This window comes from Triticum aestivum, chromosome 1D, assembly GCF_018294505.1.
Source record: "Triticum aestivum cultivar Chinese Spring chromosome 1D, IWGSC CS RefSeq v2.1, whole genome shotgun sequence".
In the NCBI taxonomy this organism is placed as follows: domain Eukaryota; kingdom Viridiplantae; phylum Streptophyta; class Magnoliopsida; order Poales; family Poaceae; genus Triticum; species Triticum aestivum.
Window position 1 is genome coordinate 331,955,164 of NC_057796.1, and position 19,324 is coordinate 331,974,487.

The following is a 19,324-nucleotide window of genomic DNA, read 5'->3' on the forward strand; positions in this document are numbered from 1 at the left end:
GTGTTTTAGTTGTTTGTTGGATTGGATGAAGTATGTTAATGTTTGTAGTTAAATTAGCTGTGGTGCATTTGAATTGTTTAGGTTTGTGTTAAAATGTGGTGTATTTGCTTGGAATGTTTGTGGAAACGTTTGGAAGAATAGCAAAAGAATTTTAGGGAGGATTAAGTTTTGGGAAAGGGCTAGGTGCACGAAAAATTAATCTCTTAAAATTTGGGTATTTAAAGGATGGGGAAGGATTAGAGATCATAGGACCCAATCATTGACCCATCATGTATTAAATCATTGCCTACCATCTGCGCACATGCAAATGCAGTTCAGTTAAAAATTTTGTGGGATCTTGAATATGTTACCAGTCTCCATGATTTACATAGGTGTGTTTAGTAAGAGGTATACACATGTCTATCAATTAGTCATGAGTAACATCTTCAATCTTCGGTTCCAGGTCCAGCTTGCCCTCCGTCCCTCCATCCATGCATCCTTGCTACCTGTCTTCAATGTTCGTGATGGTCAGCTCAACATTGTCGGATGTGTCGTCCAACACGTCGAGAAGGTCCACCGGAGTGCTCACTGGCGTGCAGACCACCGGCCGAAGTGGCCGCCCCGGTGCCTGCTGGTGCGACAGCATGGGGATTACAACAGCCATTTGCGGTCGTTGGCTTGGGCTCTCCTGAACGCATAGTAGCCCTACCTGCACGTCACGGCCTGCTCTAGCTCCACCAGTGAGCAGCCATCGCGCACGGCTGGGTCAAGGAGCTCGAGGCTCTTGTTCTCTTCAAATAGCTTCCATGCCTGCAAAAAACATATTTTGTTTGTCAAGGTCGCCGTGGATTTCAATGTGGTTCCATCAGGGTGAGTTTCTTGGTTCAAACAAACGGGGTTGGGACTTGGGCTGTGTAGGCACAAAAGTTTGAATTGAAATGAACTTAAAAAAATACCGTCTGTTTAAGGCACATCTAGATGTGCCCTTCTTATTGCACATCTAAATTATTCAATCAAACATACAAAGGAAAAAATACCATAAGAATCCTCGTATAAAATTAATGACATATGAGTTAAATGTGCAATAATTAAGGCACATCTTGATATGCTTTAGTGAAACTGAAAAAATTACACAACAAAATTCATTTTGATTATTTTGTACTAGGATGCAAGAGGTAATTGATTGCTTACATGAGCTATGAGGTTGAAACTTCGTTGGTTCCTCCTGCCGCTGACAATCTCCAATAACAACACACCAAGGCTGTAAACGTCCTGCATGAACGATACCAAGCCGTCCATGGCGTACTCCGGTGACATGTAGCCACTGCCAGCACGCCGTATGAAAAAACAACAATCAGAAAATTTGGCGAGGGTACACTCTTAAAGAAACAAAAAAACTACATTACTTGAACATTGCCGTGTTATACGCAAAGTTGTAGTCCTTACTATGTTCCAACAATCCTTTCTGTGACGGTCGAGTGCTGACTGTCGCCGATGCTGCTGAACAGCTTGGCGATTCCGAAATCGGATATCTTCGCCACCATGTCCCCGTCAAGGAGAACGTTTGCCGCCTTGAGGTCTCGGTGGATCATCGTGTGCCTCGAGTCCTGGTGAAGGTAGAGCAGCCCTCTAGCAACGCCTAGGATGATGTCCATCCTTTTCTTCCAACTCAAGCTGGTGCGCCTCCTTGGATCTGTTGGCGAATCCACAGAATTGAGTTTAGAAATGGTCACAACTGTTTTGCCGCAGTTAGGGTGAGTGACATGTACTAACCAAAAATGAAGGTGTCCAAGCTCTTATTGCTCATGTACTCGTAGACCAGTATCCTCTCAGAGCAGTGGATGCAGCAGCCGAGCAGGCGTACGAGGTTGCGGTGTTGCAGCTTGGCGATCAGGTCCACCTCGTTCTTGAACTCTTTCAGTCCTTGCACCCTGTTCTCCGCCGACAGCTTCTTCACCGCAACTTCTTGACCGTCTGGCATTTCACCCTGGTAAATTCAACTGGTAAGATTTTGGTCCTGACTAACTGATCATTACGAAATTTCTGTCATGATTGGTACGAGGAACACTAGTACTGCTACTATCCAGCTGTTGTTTATACGACCATAGGAAAATTCAGTCCTGATTTACATGGACTCTATGTAGTATTGCAATGTGTAAACTATCACCTTGTAAACGATGCCGAAGCCACCACGGCCGATCTCGTTTTTGGGGCAGAACCCACCGGTGGCGGCTCTAATGACTTCGAGATGGTACGTCGGGCATTCGCCTCTCAAGATGTCTTCAAACATGGTGGCTGCAAAACGGACAAGGCACATGAGCAATAGGATAGGACAGCAAGCAAAGTAGCAGTTTCAGATTCAGATTATCCTCTGAAAACACAGCGGGCTCTGACCTTCCTGGCCGCGCCGGATCCTTCTCCAGATCAGGAGGCCGATCGATAGCGCAAGCAATGCAACCCCTGTTGTCACCGCGGCGATGACCACCGCGAACTTCTTGGTCTTGGATGTCTCTGAAGAATGTCAGTGTCGAGCTGAGTTAATGCACGAAAATTGCACTCCTCAAATGAGTGTGTTAGCAAAGGTGCATCGATCATAAATGTTTGAGCTTGACATGTTTGTCCTGCTAGGCGATTTGACAAGGTCCTTGCATACAATACTATAGTTTGGTGCTACCTACTCCCTATGTAAACTAACATAAGATCATTTGGATCACCTTCGGAGTACTAGTGATTGGAAATATCATTCTCTGCATGGATTGAATTCAGCCGGGAGGTTCCCACATGAATTAATTTATGCCTCATGGGTGGTTGAAGTCAAGCTAAGGAACATGGTTTTTTTTTGTTTTTTTTTTCAAGAATACGACAAAGACGTACCATATTTTTATAGAAGGGAAAAAATATTTACAAGACGTGCGCCACGAATGCGAACAAACGTGTAGCACAGGTACAAACCAACACCCACACTTAACTAGAATCCTAGGCTAACTTCTCACGAATCGTTGGAGACCTCCTACACCCAGCCCGGCAGCCTTCCACTCGGCCACCTCATCTAGCAAGATCACGAACAGTTATTTTTTTTGTTTCATACGTACATGCAACTGGCTGATTTGAATAAGAAGAGAGAATTGCATATGTACTTACCTAGGTCAGACAATGCCAGCCTGACGAAGAGATCCTGCCCGCCGTCGACGAACCGCGTGTCCATCAGCTCGCCGAACCACTGTATGCACCCGGTGCCGGCCCCGCCTCCACGGATGTCCGACGCGGCGTACGCCGTGCAATTGCAGTTGGACAGGCACCTCCGGCCGCACTCCTCGAGCGAGGCGCCGGCGTCCACGCTGCTGCCGTGCGTCTCCGGCAGTTTCACGCCGCGCACAGCGTAGAACCCGTCGCTGTCGTCGCCGCCGCACCGTAACGGCGTTCTTCGGGCGCACCCGCCGGACGCGTCCCGCATGCGCCACTCCGCCGGCGACCTCTGCCGGAACCCGTGGACGCAGCCGCACACGATGGCGTCCGCCACGTTGCACACGCCGAACGCGCCGCACAGGCCGTAGCTGTCGCACTGGTCCCTCGGCCCAGACCAGAAGGTGTTCCACGCGCCCGTGGCGCGGTCCCAGACCATGCGCTGCATCACGCCGGACTCGTTCAGGACCACGCGGGACGGCGGCGAGCCGACGCGGTCGCGGTACCCGTAGGAGACCTCGTCGGCGGTGTCGGTGAACCGGAACTCGAACATGTCCTCGAAGGTGGTCATCTCCGGTATGCCGCTGAACCGCACGCCGTTCCAGGGCCCCGTCCGGTACGTCTTGCGCCCCTCCCTCCAGATGTGCAGCTCCGGCGAGCCGCTCGCGTCCATCTCGTAGCGGAAGTCGCCGGCGGACGGGTCGTCAGCGTCGCGCCACGACGAGAGGGACCACACGGCGCCGGTCCGGAGGTCCCTCCCGGTCCGCATCTCGGAGATGAACGTGTTGGTGGGGTGCTCGAAGCTCTGCCACACCACGGCGCCGGCCTCGCTCGCGAGCACGAGGTTGCCGTTGTCGTGGAGCTGCGCGACCGCAGCCGGCGCCGCGGCCGAGGAGTTGGACGACCAGACGGTCTCGTTGTCCCTCGCGGTGTCGAGGAGCACGAGGTCTCCTCCGCCGCTGAGCGTGAGTATGCCGGAGGACAGGGCGTCGAGCGGGCGGTCGCGGTTGGCGACCCAGACGACGGCGGGCGGGGAGACGGTGAACCATATGCCGAGGAACCACTTGGTGCCGTCGGCGACGGGGAAGAGGCCGAGCTGGAAGACGCCGCCGGGCGAGGCCAGCCTCCGTTCGCCGCCGATGGCCCCTTGCCGTGTCAACGAGCTGTTGGCGACGACGGCCGAGGCTGTGAGAAGCAGCACGGACAGCAATGGGAGGACGAGTCGGCGGTGGCTCTGGTTCATGATGATCTTGCGCCGGCTCAATATGGAAGTACGGGGAATGTTACCGTGAAGTCGGTGGATTTCTTCCCAAGTTCTATATACCGATGGCTGGTAGATGTACCGCACGCATGTCACGGAATGTTGTGGCGGACCGGTGGTAAACGAGTAAATTGCATGGAACCATCGTTTTAAAGTCTAGGTTAGCAAAAAAACACTAAGCTATATTTTTCTAGCAGAAAACATACGTTTTGTTGTAATCATTTTGCAAAAACTATTGATCGACGGATCTGGTTCTGTCAAGTGAGTTTATGACAGGTGTGCCCCGCCAGTCAGGCTGAGTGGCACCAATCTCTCACACCGTTACATCAAATCGTTTTGATGGATGTGGGACCCGCTTGTCAGCGAGACCCTCCCCCTCTCTCAAACCACCTACTCTCTTCGTCGTTTTATCGAGCAGATGCATGGATGCGTTGCCGAAGTTCGAGGTGCGGTCTCCGGTGACGCTAGAGCGGGCCGTGAGGACGTCCTTGGGCGCGGGTGGCAGGGGTGTGTTGTCGGACTTTGTCGGCGCGGGCTGGGGCGGGGGCGATGTCGTCTTCTTGCGGACCCTCGAGGTGCGGTCATGCACCCCGGCCGCCCGTCGGCGCTCGAGGTGCAGTCCCACCCGCCGTGGGAGACGCTCCTTCCTGCGGACGCTCGCGTGCAAGCCGTAGCTTCGCCAGCTGTGGGCAGGGGTCGAGTACGGGGTTCGGGTGTGGAACCGGCGGGGATGCCCCGATCCCGACTCGATCTGGACAGACTAGACAGCAGCGAGGTGGTTCCCGGCGTTGAGAAGGTGCGGCGGCGGGCGGTTGTGGAGCTCCAACATGGCTGAAGGCTGTGAGATGTTAAGCGGTGCCACGTCAGTCTGACTGGCAGGCCACATCTATCATAATCTCACTTAATAGCGTCAGATCCGTCAATCGGTAGTTTTTGCAAAACGATTACACAAGACGTGGTGTTTTCTGTCAAAAAATGTACATAGTATTTTCTGCTAATCTAGCCTTTAAAATATGTTTTCCTGCAATTGACTCAGTGATAAACCGAAAGGAACGAAATTGCCACTTCAAGAATGCGGTGACAGATCGATGGGAAGCGAGATCGCTGACTCGTCTAATTTGTTGGCATTTGCCAAGTTGTTTCGTCCATGTCTGCAGATGTAGCAATCAATAGTTCTTGGTCAGAATTCTTGCTCGACACTGAAGCTTGGTGGCACGTGATTTTGACCATTTCAAACCAGCTCTGGTGTGAAATTATTGATTTCCATACGTTGCTACTTGTCAGTATCAGTGCGTGGCTTGGTTTGAACCTAACGTTAGTGCCAAAGCTCGATGATGCTAGTGAAGACGAATCGTAAATCATATTCATGGTTTAAGAGTTAAAATATTTTCTTACTATTCATGGTCAAGGAATTGGATTTTCTTCACGATAGAATCGTTTTCGTTCGTTGGCAGATTTTTATCCGATCTCCATTTATCACAGCAAGCCAAACATGAGGTTACTGCCGGGAGACATCAACCTGCCCAAGTAAGGTCCTGGATTCCACCTCCTAGTTGAATTGCCAACATAAAAGTTGACGGAGCTGTGAGGAGTATATGGGTTCCTCCGCACTTGTACTTCATGGTATGACAGACCCTGCCACGCTTGCCATGAAGCTTTGCTTCGATACACCCACGAGGACGATTCAGATTAGCCCATACCTCTTCATAAAAAAAAATATGATGATTGATTAAGACGAGCTTCCACTCTAGTGACAGACTGCATGAAGAGATGGAACATTGATCCGATGGTCCAGTGCTTCCTACAGTACCTACTGTACTTGACTTGTTCTAGGTTTGAGATTCTGCTGAATTATGCCACACACACTGTTTTCCCTTCATATTGTCAATAAATACGACCTCTGTAAACTAATATAAAACATTATCCCGTATATGATGTACACCTGGACAGCGAGCTGGGTCATTTATTTATTTATTGATTTGAAATAGCCAAAAAAATGCGTGTATGGGAGGACTCGAACAAGGTACTTCCTGGACGTGATAACCAACCAGCTAGCATGAGCTATTGTGTTTGGGACCGGCTATATATCAATCGACTGAATTCTTATTTAGGGTCAGTCACTTTTTCTTTGCAAAGCATATACATCACGACTCAGCTTCATATTACTCCTAGTCTCTTCTGAATTTAATTAAGATTGCCGAATCAGACGGGTTGGTGTGCTAGTTTCTCACTTAGCTAGCTACTACTCCCTCCGTTCCCAAATATTTGTCTTTCTAGAGATTGCAACAAGTGACTACATACGGAGCAAAATGAGTGAATCTATACTCTAAAATATGTCTACATACATCCGCATGTTTAGTCCATTTGAAATGCCTAGAAACACAAATATTAAGTAACGGAGGAAGTAGGTAGGAGCAAACAAGTACTAGTACTCAATAGACTAGTAATAGAATATCAGGAGATGGCCCGTGTATTACCGTTGAAGAAGAAAGAGTATAAAAAAAACTGAACATTGACAGTACCCTTTAAGAAGAAAGACAATAAAAACCAGGTAATGGCAAAAATTTGCACGCAATTTACACAGAAATTGCGCTTTGTTATAATATGCGAAAATAAGGGTATTACCGTTAAGAAAGAAAATGAAATCAAATTAAAATTAAAATGAAGACAAAATAATGAATTTTTCTAGGGAAGAATAAAACCCTTTAAGAAGAAAGATAATAAAAATAAAAAATAAAATAATGAAAATTTCTAGGGAAGATTGAAACCCTTTGAGAAGAAAGAAAAAAAACAAAATAATGAAGTTTTCTAGGAAAAAATGAAATCATTTAAGAAGAAAGAAAATGAAAAACTAAAACAAATACAAAATAATGAAGTTCTCTATGGAAGCATGAAACCCTTTAAGAAAACAAAAACTAAAATTAAAACAAAATAATGAAATTTTCTATGTAAGAATTAAACCCCTTTAAGAAGAAAGAAAATATAAAAAACCAAAATAAACTAATGAAGTTTTGGGAAAATGAAAACCTTTAAGAAGAAATGAAATTAAAAAATAACTTCCACATAAGTATGCCCTGAAATTGCACTTTTCTAAATGCCAAAAATAAGCATATATAGTGCAGTTTTTGCTTCTACTATAATTTACACACATGGTGTATCATACTTGCGTGTATACTGACTTACAAACACAAAAATAAAAATATTTTTTAAGAATAAATAAAGTATAGTGGCATTGGTACCACCCTTTAAGAAGAAAGGAATTCAAAAAAAAGAATGATACGATGTGCATACAATTTACACATAAATGGCACTTTTTAGTTATGTAAGAATAAACATATTATAGTGAATTTTACATAAAAACGAAAATTTTAATCAAGGAACAAATAAGTGGCATTGGTATCGTCCTTAAAAAACAGAAAATGAATTAAAAACTAAACATAATAAAACAAATAAAGTTTTCTAAGAGAGAATAAATTAGCGCCATTGATATTACTCTTAAGAAGAAAGAAAATAAAGAAAAACCTTGCACACAACTTTGCACTGAAATTGCACTTTTTATAATATGCACCGAATACACATATAATAATGGAACTTTAGCAGTCTAGTATAATTTACACACATATTGTACTGTACTTTCATGCATACATACACCTAATAATAGAAAAATGTATTTAATTAGCAAAAAAATTGCACAAAACAATTAGCATTGGTACTACCGTTAAAGAATAAAGAAAATGAAAAAAAAAACAAAAATTTCCACACAATTAGCAAAAAAATGCACTTTTTATAATATGTAGAATAAATATATAAGAGTGAAGTTTCCATACTCTAATGTAATTTGTGCATGTAGTACTTGCATGTATACATTTTTCACGCACTCAACATCTGAAATACACATAAAGAAAAATAAACTCAACTGAAAAATAAAAAATAAAAGCATACACGTGCAGAAAACAAAAGTAAACACATGAGAAAAAGCATACACACACCAAAATACAGCCGAAGAAGGAAATCGACTGACCCAAAATAGGCGTCAATCAAGTCCAAACAGCCCAATACCACCACCAAAATGTAATAGAAAAAAGAAAAGCTACACAAATCTTAAAGCACATTCCAAGGGTCAGAAAATTGACTGACCACAAAACTAAAATTCAGCTGACTGAAATCTAGCTAAAGTGATTGTGTTTACACATTTCCTTCCCGTTCTTTTTTTCTTTCCACTTTCCACTTTCCTTTTTTCTTTTTTCCCTTTTGTTATTCCTTTTTCCTCTCTTTTTTCAAACAGTTTTTTCGGTTTTCATTTTCCTTTTTTCTTTTCTTCTTTCTGTTACTTTTTGTTTTCGTTTTTCTTTTGCAATGTGCAAATCTTTTTAGTTTCCTTTTTCTAAAAAATCAATGAACTTTTTTTTAATGAATTTTATGAATGTTTTGTTCTAAATTGATGAACCTTTTTCAAAATGAATGAATTATTTTCAAATACAATGAACTTCTTTTCAAAATCGATGGACTTCTTTCAAAATAGATAAACTTTTTCCGAATTTGATGATTTTTTTAATCCATGAACTTTTTTTTCAAAATCGATGATTTAAAAAAAATCTTGGTATTTTTAATTTGGGAACATTTTGCAAATCCACTAATTTTTTCAAATACATGAACTTTTTTAAAAAGATGAATCGTTTTTCAAATTCAACGGTCAAAGGTCAAACATGTCAATGGTCAACATTTCTTGCAGCTCAACCATGAGGAAGTTTTTTTGGTCGAACCACAAAAAAGTGATCTGGCGTATGCTCTTGGCGAGCAACAGCTGATCGCTCATGTAGTTGGGCCGGTCCAGGAAAGCTGGCGTGCAAGCGCTGTGTCTGCTAACTAGCTCAGAAGTGGTGACTAGGCGCTCCCGCTGTACAGGGAGTAGCGTCACACAAACCGGCGCACACACCCCTCCGTGCTACGTCTGGCCCATTTTCTTTTTTTTTAACCTTCAAAAAATTGGTGCATGAAGTAGGATTCAAACTATTGACCTCTGTGATTACTTCCATCCACTATAACCAACTAGGACAACTTACTTGTTGTGTCTAATTACTTCTTTTATATATTTTTTTGTGCATCTTGTCAATCTGTTATTTTTTTTGCTTTTGTGTGGCCTTTTTTTCTTTGATTTTAATCATTTATTATTATTATTATTATTATTATTTTCTTCTTCTTATTTTTCATTTTCTTAAATTCGTGAACTCTTTTTCAAATATATGAACTTATTTTAAGGATGTTGAGAAACAACAGGCTCTCAGACGGAGCGTTTTAGCCTGCTGGGCACCATTTGTCGAACATGGTCTAGTTTTGTACGTCCTTCAAATGACCCCAACTTTTGCAGTAAGGTGGGCATTGCCCATGGTAGGCATCAGTGCCAGGTTTGAACAATTTCTGACACCGTATGCAAGTTGCGACACGTCTGGTCATTTATCGGTATTTTTCACCGAAAAACTCCAGAAAATGCAAAATTTATTGAAAATTCAAACAACTTGGCATGGTGCCTTGAATTGGTCATACAAGGCCATGAAAAAAATTTGGGGTCATTTCAAATATGTCAAGAAACAACGTGCTCTGAGATGGAGCCTTCTAGCCAACCGAACACCCTTCATTGAGCGTGGTCTAGTTTTGGGCATTCTTAAAATGACCCCAACTTTTTCAAGCAGGTGGGCATGACCATGGTAGGCATCCATGTCTCCATGTCCAGTTTGAATGATTTCTGACACCGTATGCAAGTTGCGACACATCCGGCAATTTATCGCCCTTTTTTGACCGAGAAAACTCTAGAAAATGTAAATTTTATAGAAAACCAATTTTTTTTTTGGCATGGTGCCTTGATTTGTTCATACAAGCTAATGAAAAAAATTAATTCATTTGACGGATGTCAAGAAAAAACGCGCTCTCAAACGGAGCCTTCTGACCTTTTGAACATGAACATGTTTAACAAAATTTTGAACATGAACATTTTGAGAGCGCATTTTTTTTCTTGACATCCGTCAAATGACCTAATTTTTTTCATTGGCTTGTATGAACAATTCAAGACACCATGCCAAGGTTTTTAAAAATGTTAATTTTCAAAATGATGTTTGCTATTTTAAAAAATGTTCATGTTTTGACATTAGGAGCAATTTTTAAAAAAATCAAACATTCTGAGGAGTTCATAAAATGTTCGCATTTTGAAAAAATTGTTCGTAGTTTCAGAAAATGCCTGTGTTTTTAGTTTTGTTCCTGTTTTCGAAAAATGTTCATATTTTCAAAAAATTGTTTGTAGTTTCGAAAAATGTTCTCCTATTTTTTTAAAAACAAAGTTTGAGATTCTGAAACATTGTTCACAAAAGGTTCAAGTTTTTTAAAAATATGTTCACAAATTTTGAAAATGTTTGGGTTTCAAAAATATTTACTTTGTCAAACAGAAATTCACCTACGAAATTTAAAAGAAAATAATCTTTTTGGGTTAGTGATGTTATGCACTCGCGGGTGTGTGTGTGTGTGTGTGTGTGTTAGATCCGCTCAGGCATTTTAGTATTTGTGAATTGGTGTTTAGGTGTTGCCGCTTTCGCCAGTTCTGTAAGTACGGCACTGCTAATCTAGCACTTGAGGCCGGCAGACCCGGATGATTCTCTTATTATTCCTGTGAACTTGGTGATTGATCAATAAAGTGAAGCATATTTCCCCTAAAAAACAAGTTAAACATTTTAAGGTTTTGAATTTGCAGAAAAGCTTTTGTTTAAGGGTTTAGACGAGAGGAACCACATTGACACCAATGTTGATACTAGCATTCTCTCTTCTCTTTTTTACAGGCGATACTAGCAGTCTAGCACTCCTTATACTGAATGTTAAAACAATTATCCGCAAGAAAAAAAAGGAATGGTAAAAGCGAACTACTTAAGTGCAATATTTTTTTAAGGCTGAACATACTTCATTTTATTGATTGCAAATGTTTATAGATATTGTAATAAGATAGGGGTGGAGGAGCTAAATATGGCGTCATGCATCTAGTACAAGAGTGTATTTAGCTAGGCTACGTGCCTCGATATTAGGAGCCCTTCCTTAATGAATGAATGGGAAAGCAGCAAAATCCCTCACAAAAACCTTGATCTCCCAAATGATATTATCATGTCTCTCGTGGGTTGAAATCCTGCATGAATATTCCCAATGACCACGTTGTAATAAGAGGTAATGAGTAGCTAGTTGCGTGCTAGATCAACAGCAAGGGTCGTCGCCTTGTGAGAGCATCTCTAGCAGACTTCGTATAATGCCAACCCGCAAACGCGTATACAATTCGCGGAAAAATGGTTTTGCGGGTCGGCGCGGGCGGCGGCAGAGTCAGACCCCGCAAAACAGATCCGTAAAAAATGATATTCGCAGAATATGCTCTTTTACGGGTCGACTATGCGGGGTCTGCTCGGCCGCCGCCCGCGTCGGCCCACAAACCGAAAACCTCCGATAATTGAATTTGACAATTAAGTTCAAATTCAAACAATAAACATAGTTCGCGCGCAAATAAAAGCATAGTTTGGTACGACAAACGCAAAAGGACTTCACACAAAAGCGACGACCACGTCCATCGTCATCTTTCTCGCTTTTCATCTGTCGTCATGATCTTCACTCCGCACCACCTCCATCGATGCCATCGCCGCCTTCGAATCCATCGCCGACACTTGTTCCAACTCCGGCACCGAAAGCATCATCGGGCGCACTAAATGCATCGGCGACATTTGTTCCAAATACCGATGAGAAAACATCGCCCGCACAGGAATGCACCGGCCGCCGCAAGCATCCTCCTCTTCAAGATGTCTCTCCTTGACATATCATGCCATTCTTTGGTGATGTCGTCCATGTCATTGCGGTTCAATGTCATGATCATATTCTCTTCGGCAAGAAGCTTGGAAATAGCTTTGTACTCAGCGGCATGTGCTCTTCTCTCCTCAATGGCCGCCTTGCACAACACCTCATCCTTGAGCAATTGCCACTTCTCTTGCTTCTCTAGTGCCTTCTACTCGGCCAACTCTTTCTTTGTCTCCACTACCTTCGCTAACATCAACTCATTTGATTGCACCATGGCATCTATCTTGTCCCGCAAGCTCGATGCTTCGTGTTCCCTCTTGATCTTCTCCTTTGTCTTCTTGTCACCATCGGGCTTGTTCAAGTTTCTTGGGCCATCATCATCTTCATCTTCATCCATGTTTGTAAGTGAACCTCTCTTCGGTGGGGATTTTTTGTCAATCAACCTCCACTTGCCGCACTCTTTGAGCAAGTCCCAACAATGCTCTAGTTTGAAGGAAATATGCCCTAGAGGCAATAATAAAGTTGTTATTTTATATTTCCTTATTCATGATAAAGGTTTATTATTCATGCTAGAATTGTATTGATCGGAAACTTAAATACATGTGTGAATACATAATCAAATACCGTGTCCCTAGTAAGCCTCTACTTGACTAGCTCGTTGATCAATGATGGTTAAGGTTTCCTAACCATGGACATGTGTTGTCATTTTATAACGGGATCTTATCATTAGGAGAATGATGTGATGGACAAGACCCTCCGTTCGCTTAGCATTATGATCGTTCAGTTTTACTGCTATTGCTTTGTTCATGTCAAATACATATTCCTTCGACTATGAGATTATGCAACTCCCGGATACCGGAGGAATGCCTTGTGTTCTATCAAACGTCACAACGTAACTGGGTGATTATAAAGATGCTCTACAGGTATCTCCAAAGGTGTTTGTTGAGTTGGCATAGATCGAGATTAGGATTTGTCACTCCGAGTATCGGAGAGGTATCTTTGGGCCCTCTCGGTAATACACATCATAAGCTTGCAAGCAAACGACTAAGGAGTTGGTCACGAGGTGATGTATTACGGAACGAGTAAAGAGACTTGCCGGTAACGAGATTGAACTAGGTATGAAGATACCGACGATTGAATCTCGGGCAAGTAACATACCGATGGACAAAGGGAATTACGTATGTTGTCATAAGGTTCGACCGATAAAGATCTTTGTAGTATATGTAGGAGCCAATATGGGCATCCAGGTTCCGCTATTGGTTATTGACCGGAGAGGTGTCTCGGTCATGTCTACATAGTTCTCGAACCCGTAGGGTCCGCACGCTTAACGTTCGATGTCGATTTGGTATTATATGAGTTATGTGGTTTGGTGACCGAATGTTGTTCGGAGTCTCGGATAAGATCAAGGACATGACGAGGAGCTCCAGAATGGTCGGAGGTACAGATTGATATATAGGACAATGCTATTTGGTCTCTGGAATAGTTTCGGAATGCACCGGAAAGTTATTGAAAGGCCGGAAGGGGTTCCGGAGGCACCGGGAGAGTATTGGGCCTTAGTGGGCCAAGTGAAAGGGAACACACCAGCCCACATGGGCTGGTGCGCCCCCTTTAGGGCAGCCACACCTAATACATGGTAAGGGAGAGCGCCACCCCCTCTTACCATATCCCGGGGAAGGGAGGAAGGAAAGAAGGGGGCGCCTCCCCCCTTTCCTTCCCCCTTGTGCCATTATATGGCAAGGGGGGCGCACCAAAGGGAGGAGACCTAGGGCTGCCTCCACACCTGTTGGGGCGCCCTAGGGGCTACCTCCTCCCCTCCCACACCTATATATATGTGGGAGGGGTTCCACACAAGACACAGCTTATTCCATGCCATGTGTCGGTACCCCTCCGCCTCTAGTTTACTCCTCCACTCTAGATCATCGCAATGCTTAGGCGAAGCCCTGCGGGATTGCTTCACCACCACCATCACCACGTCGTTATGCTGATGGAACTCATCTACTACCTCGCCTCGCTTGCTGGATCAAGATGGCGAGGACGACACCGAGCTAAATGTGTGCAGAACGCGGAGGTGTCGTACATTCGGTACTTGATCGGCGCGAAGGTGTACGACTACATCAACCGTGTTGAATAAACGCTTCCTCTTACTGTCTACGAGGGTACGTAGACACACTCTCCCACTCGTTGCTATGCATCTCCATAGATAGATCATTGCGTGTGTGTAGAATTTTTTTTGTTTTCCATGCAACGTTTCCCAACAGTGGCATCAGAGCCAGGTCTATGCGTAGATGATATGCACGAGTAGAACACAAAGAGTTGTGGGCGGTGATAGTCATACTGCTTACCACCAACGTCTTATTTTGATTCAGTGGTATTGTGGGATGAAGCGGCCCGGACCAACCTTACATGTCCACGCACATGACACCGGTTCTACCGACAGACATGCAACTAGTTTTGCATAAAGGTGGCTGACGGGTGTCTGTTTCTCCTACTTTAGTTGAATCGAATTTGACTACGGCCGGTCCTTGAAGAATGTTAAAACAGCAAAATTGACGAAACACCGTTGTGGTTTTGTGCGTAGGTAAGAACCGTTCTTGCTAGAAGCCCGTAGCAGCCACGTAAAACTTGCAACAACAAAGTAGAGGACGTCTAACTTGTTTTTGCAGGGCATGTTGTGATGTGATATGGTCAAGACATGAGGTGATATACGTTATTGTATGAGATGATCATGTTTTGTAAAAGTTATCGGCAACCGGAGGAGCCTTATGGTTGTCTCTTTATTGTATGAAATGCAAACACCATGTAATTGCTTTACTTTATCACTATGCATTAGCGATAGTTGTAGAAGCAATAGTTGGTGAGATAGCCATGACGCAACGATGGAGATCAAGGTGTCGAGATGGTGACGATGGTGATCATGACGATGCTTTGGAGATGGAGATCAAAAGCACAAGAAGATGATGGCCATATCATGTCACATATTTTGATTGCATGTGATGTTTATCTTTTATGCATCTTGTTTTGCTTAGTATGACGGTAGCATTATAAGATGATCCCTTCACTAAATTTCAAGGTATAAGTGTTCTTCCTGAGTATGCACCATTGCAACAGTCCGTCATGTTGAGACACCACGTGATGATCGGGTGTGATAGACTCTACGTTCACATACAACGGGTGCAAGACAGTTTTGCATATGCGGAATACTCGGGTTAAACTTGACGAGCCTAGCATGTACAGACATGGCCTCGGAACACTGGAGACCGAAAGGTCGAACGTGAATCATATAGTAGATATGATCAACATAGAGATGTTCACCATTGATGACTACTCCATCTCACGTGATGATCGGACATGGATTAGTTTATTTGGATCATGTATCACTTAGATCACTTGAGGGATGTCTATTTAAGTGGGAGTTCTTAAGTAATTTGATTAATGGAACTTAATTTATCATGAACTTAGTCCTGATAGTATTTACAACTCTATGTTGTAGATCAATAGCTCGCGATATAGCTCCCTTATTTTTGATATGCTCCTAGAAAAAAATAAGTTGAAAGATGATAGTAGCAATGATGCGGACTGGGTCTGTGATCTGACGATTATCCTTATTGCTGCACAGAAGAATTATGTCCTTGATGCACCACTAGGTGACAGACCTATTGCAGGAGAAGATGCAGACGTTATGAACGTTTGGCAAGCTCGATATGATAACTACTTAATAGTTTAGTGCACTATGCTTTACGGCTTAGAACCGGGACTTCAAAAACATTTTGAATGCCACGAAGCATATGAGATGTTCCAAGAGCTGAAATTGGTATTTCAGACTCATGCCCATGTCGAGAGGTATGAGACCTCTGACAAGTACTTTGCCTACAAGATGGAGGAGAATAGCTCAACCAATGAGCATGTGCTCAGAATGTCTGGGTACTACAATCGCTTGAAATCAAGTGGGAGTTAATCTTCCAGATAAGATAGTGATTGGCAAAGTTCTCTAGTCACTATCACCAAGCTGCTATAACTTTGTGATGAACTATAATATGCAAGGAATGATGAAAAATAATTCCCAAGCTCTTCGCAATGCTGAAATCGGCGAAGGTAGAAATCAAGAAAGAGCATCAAGTGTTGATGGTTAAAAAGGACCACTAGTTTCAATAAAAAGGGCAAGGGAAAGAAAGGGAACTTCAAGCAGAATGGCCAGAAAGTTGCCGCTCCCATGAAGAAACCCAAAGCTAAACCCAAGCCTGAAACTGAGTGTTTCTACTGCAAAGAAAATGGTCACTGCAAGTAGAACTACCCCAAATACTTCGCGGATAAGAAGGATGGCAAAGTGAACAAAGGTATATTTGATATACATGTTATTGATGTGTACCTTACTAGTGTTCGTAGTAGCCCCTGGGTATTTGATACCGGTTCAGCTGCTAGGATTAGAAATTCGAAACAAGAGTTGTAGAATAAACAGAGACTAATTAAGGGCGAGGTGACGATGTGTGTTGGAAGTGATTCCAAGGTTGATACAATCACCATCGCACACTCCCTCTACCTTCGGGATTAGTGTTGAGCCTAAATAAATGTTATTTGGTGTTTGCGTTGAGCATGAATATGATTAGATCATGTTTATTGCAATACAGTTATTCATTTAAGTCGGAGAATAATTGTTGTTCTGTTTACATGAATAAAACCTTCTATGGTCATACACCCAATTTCAATGGTTTATTGAATCTCAATCGTAGTGATACACATATTTATAATATTGATGCCAAAAGATGCAAAATTGATAATGATAGTGCAACATACTTGTGGCACTGCAGTTTAGGTCATATTGGTGTAAAGCGCATGAAGAAACTCCATGCAGATGGGCTTTTGGAATCACTTGATTATGAATCATTTAATACTTGCAAACCATGCCTCATGGGCAAGATGACTAAAATTCCGTTCTCCGGAACAATGGAGCAAGCTAATGACTTATTGGAAATAATACATTACGATGTATGCGGTCCGATGAGTGTTGAAGCACGCGGCGGGTATTGTTATTTTGTGACCTTCACAGATGATTTGAGTAGGTATGTGTCGGTGTCAAAACCGGCGGATCTCGGGTAGGGGGTCCCGAACTGTGCGTCTAAGGTCGATGGTAACAGGAGACAGGGGACATGATGTTTACCCAGGTTCGGGCCCTCTCTATGGAGGTAATACCCTACTTCCTGCTTGATTGATCTTGATGAATATGAGTGTTACAAGAGTTGATCTACCACGAGATCGTAATGGCTAAACCCTAGAAGTCTAGCCTGTATGATTGTGTTCGTCCCTACGGACTAAGCCCTCCGGTTTATATAGACACCGGAGGGGACTAGGGAAGCACCAAAGTCGGTTAAAGAGAAAGGAATCTTCATATCCAGACGCCAAGCTTGCCTTCTACGCCAAGGAGAGTCCCATCCGGACACGGGAGAGAGTCTTCGGTCTTACATCTTCACAGCCCATCAGTCCGGCCCACGTCTAACAGGTCGAACGCCCGAGGACCCCTTAGTCCAGGACTCCCTCAGTAGCCCCCGAATCAGGCTTTCAATGACGATGTGTCCGGCGCGCAGATTGTCTTCGGCATTGCAAGGCGGGTTCCTCCTCCGATGACTTCAAAGAGCTGTATTCGGCCTTTCATTTAATGTCATACCCATCGGCTTCTGTGCATACATTGCTTCAGCTTCCACTTGTCGAGCGAATACGAGAGGTCAGGGTACGTTTTGCATATAACACCCCAACCATGTAAGAAAAGCGTCTATTTAAAGGGATTGGATCTCAGATCCGCTTCACATGACGCGGAAAATTCTCCGAGCTTGCTAGGAGAGACCACTCCAACATGGCTAGCGCTCCCAATTCTTCCTCCCGCCCCCACGGCCCTGAAAAAGGCGATTGGGAGAGATGTTCCGTATCCCACGGTCAGCTAGTGAAGCTGCAAACACAGGGATTTCTTCCCCCCGCGGATCTAGTCCCCGTTCGAGCAGGATTGACTTCCTTCAACGGCGGGGCTCAGGCTGAGAAGTTCCCCAATCCATCCAGGAGGGAACGAGTGTGCTTCGTTCCCTACCTGCTAAGAGGCGTCGGTTTTCCAATTCATCCGTTCCTCCGAGGACTTCTGGAGTATTATGGTCTTCAACTTCACAATTTCACTCGTGCCTCCATTCTGCACCTCGCGGGTTACGTCGCTCTTTGTGAGCTATTCTTGGGTTGTGAGGCCCATTTTGAATTGTGGAGGAAGCTATTCTGCCTTGTCCCTCGTAACCAAGAGGAATCAATATTTGAAGTGGGCGGAGCCGGGGTATGGCGCATCACCGGGACCGGATACCTGTCCGGCACACCAAAGAAGGCATCCGAAGAGTGGCCTTCCGAATGGTTCTATATTGAGGACGTCGCCCTTCCTGACCCAGTCCGAATGGGTCTTCCCGAATTCGCAAGTGTTCCGATGAAGAAACGCCACAGCTGGCGCCCTCGCAGCCTCGAGGAGGAAGATAGCGCGGAAGTCCATCAACTGATGAGCAAGATAAAGACGCTTGCCCAGTCCGGATTATCAATAGTCAAGGTAATGGCGACTTCCATAGTGCGAGGGGTCCAGCCACTCCAATACAGAGGGCTTCCTATGTGGCACTATAATGGGGAAGACGACGCCTCCCGCTGCGGTCGGAAGGGTCCGGACACCCCCGCCGCTTTGGAAAAAATATTGGCTGAGCTGTTCAAAGGGGAGGAAGAGGAATTTATTCGTATCAAGCGCAGAGATGGATTCTCCATGTACAATCCTCCTAGTTGCGTGAGTTCCAACCCCGCTGCTCCACTCATTCTACTCACTGAGTCAATTTTAATGAACATTAATTCGTCCATTTGTAACAGGAATGGCGAAAGATCACCAAGGGGCTACATTACCCCGCCCCACAGCCAGAGGACTACAACCGGGAACTTGACCCCGGATTCGAAGAGGATCCGGACATATTCGTGGTGCTCGAGGATGGGGTGTTCTGCCAGGCGAGCTATGATGGCACGGAAGTGGCCATCACCGCCGACTACCCCGGTCTTCTCCCTGCCTCCCACGTAAGTAACCAGGAGACATCC

The 19,324-nt window shown here is 44.2% G+C and overlaps 1 pseudogene; it reads right to left on the bottom strand.

Moving 5' to 3' along the window:
- Nucleotides 1–270: 270 nt before the first annotated feature.
- On the bottom strand, nucleotides 271–4,501 carry LOC123169504 (receptor-like serine/threonine-protein kinase SD1-8; annotated as a pseudogene).
- Nucleotides 4,502–19,324: the final 14,823 nt, after the last annotated feature.